Source organism: Aethalodelphis obliquidens, unplaced genomic scaffold, assembly GCF_003676395.1.
Source record: "Aethalodelphis obliquidens isolate GAN/ISIS:26980383/991018 unplaced genomic scaffold, ASM367639v1 scaffold3, whole genome shotgun sequence".
Lineage (NCBI taxonomy): Eukaryota > Metazoa > Chordata > Mammalia > Artiodactyla > Delphinidae > Aethalodelphis > Aethalodelphis obliquidens.
The window spans coordinates 62,753,486-62,755,567 of NW_020837947.1; the positions used below are offsets into that span (position 1 = coordinate 62,753,486).

The following is a 2,082-nucleotide window of genomic DNA, read 5'->3' on the forward strand; positions in this document are numbered from 1 at the left end:
GGGAAACTTCAACTATCTGTACTCAGGGACTCAATCTATCCCCAGAGAATCATCTATGGGAGGTAATGTTAATACCTAATTTCAGGTTGCTTGCTGCTTTTAACTCAATGCAGAGTCTAGTCATAGTAAAGATACAAACAATGCTTTAAATTCTGTATAAGTTCATGGATTTCATCCAATATGAATTAAGAGTTTTTATCTTCATTTTTAAAATTAATAATAGGGAAAATGTTAACTTGACACTTTCTGATTACAAAAAGTAATACCCTTATAAAATCTTCTAACTAATTCAACCATCTAGGGTGGTCAGCTGCAGTAAACCTTTCATTTCTTCAAAATGCTGCTTCTGCCAACAGAATCTCATGTTTTCTTCTTTACAAACAGGAAGTCCTTTACATTTCAATTGTAATTTCACTTACTTTGGATGGGGCACAAAATTCAGTTCAACTTCTGGCCAGTTCCTACATCTCCACTCAATGATTATATTTTCATTTGTTAACAATTCCATATACAACGGTGATTTTCCCATCAAACATTTGTGATTTCCTTCCCTTTTCATCTTCTAATACAGCAGGAACCTTGTAAAATTTGTGCACCAAACTTTCACATTGAAGACACTATACAGCTTCTCTACAAATGTATCAAATAGTTCCATCATGTGCAGTGCCACCACATTGGGAATCCTGATGCCCAATGCCATGGGAGATGAGGCCTGCAAGGTATTCTCACTCAGTCTCCTTTTAACAAGTGGCAATTCCTGAGTTGTCATAGCTTTGTTAGTAAATCATTCCCATCTTAAATTCCTTCCTACATGCCTTCAGGCAATCTCAAAAAGCTTCCCTGCTCTTGACAGTACCTTCAGTTTTCATAATGTCCCCATCTTTATTTTTACTCACACTTGCCTCAATGTCATCTACCTCATTTTCTTCAGAAAGGTTGAATATTTCTATCAATCCCTTGTGCTTTGCTCTAGATTCTTTAATTATACCTTTATAACCCAGTTTGATATTCAATCATAAAATGAAATAAGCTTTCCTTTCCAGCTGCTGCAGAAAACCTCACCTTCCACTTGCTTCAGCTTACTGATCTTGCAGCAGCCAGCCTATTCTCTACAACAGCGACCACCAGTAGCTCATGGAACTTCCCCTTGGACCAGCTGGTGACATCCTGCTCTGTCCATTGCCAGTCGTTCATGTTGGTCTGTTCTCCCACTCCTCCATGATCCAGGGCAGGTCCCCTGCCCCACTTGGCCATGTCTGCACAGGTGCTGCAGCCTCGTTCAGATTCAACACATGATATATCCTGGAGAATGTTCTATGTGCAATTGAGAAGAATGCCTATTCTGTGTTTTTGGATGGAATGTTTTGTATATGTCTGTTAGGTCCATCTGGTCTAGTGTGTAGTTTAAGTCCAATGTTTCCTTATTGATTTTTTCATCTGGATGATCTATCAATTGTTGAAAGTAGGCTATCAAAGTCCTCTACTATTATTGTACTGCTGTCTATTTCTCTCTTCAGATCTGTTAATATTTGCCTTATATATTTAGGGGATCCAATATGGGTACATAAATACTTACAAATGTTATATCCTTTTGTTGGATTGCCTCCTTTAATATTATATAATAACCTCCTTTGTCTCTTATTGCAGACTATTTTATCTGGTATAAGTATAGCTACCCCTACCCTCTTTGGGGCTTCATTTCATGGAATACCTTCTTCCATCCCTTCAGTTTCAGTCTGTATGTGTCCTTAAAGCTGAAGTCTCTTGTAGTTAGCATATATTTGAATGTTGTGTTTTTTAACCCATTCAGCTACTCTATGCCTTTTGATTGGAGAATTTAGTCCAGTTACATTTAGAGTAATTGTTGAAAGGTAAAGACTTATTTCTCCATTTTATTTGTTGTTCTGTGACTGTTTTATAATTCCTTTGTTTCTTTCTTCTTCCCTTGCTCTCTTCTTTTGATATGATGATTTTCTGTAGTGGTATGCCTTGATTCCCTTCTCTTTATCTTTTGTGTATTTACATAGGTTTTTGCTTTGTGATTACCATGAGGCTTACATAAAACATCTCATATTTGTAACA

At 37.0% G+C, this 2,082-nt stretch overlaps 1 pseudogene; it reads right to left on the reverse strand.

The window, feature by feature from the left end:
- Positions 1-289: 289 nt before the first annotated feature.
- LOC113613157 (activator of 90 kDa heat shock protein ATPase homolog 2 pseudogene) lies at positions 290-1,254 on the reverse strand (annotated as a pseudogene).
- Positions 1,255-2,082: the final 828 nt, after the last annotated feature.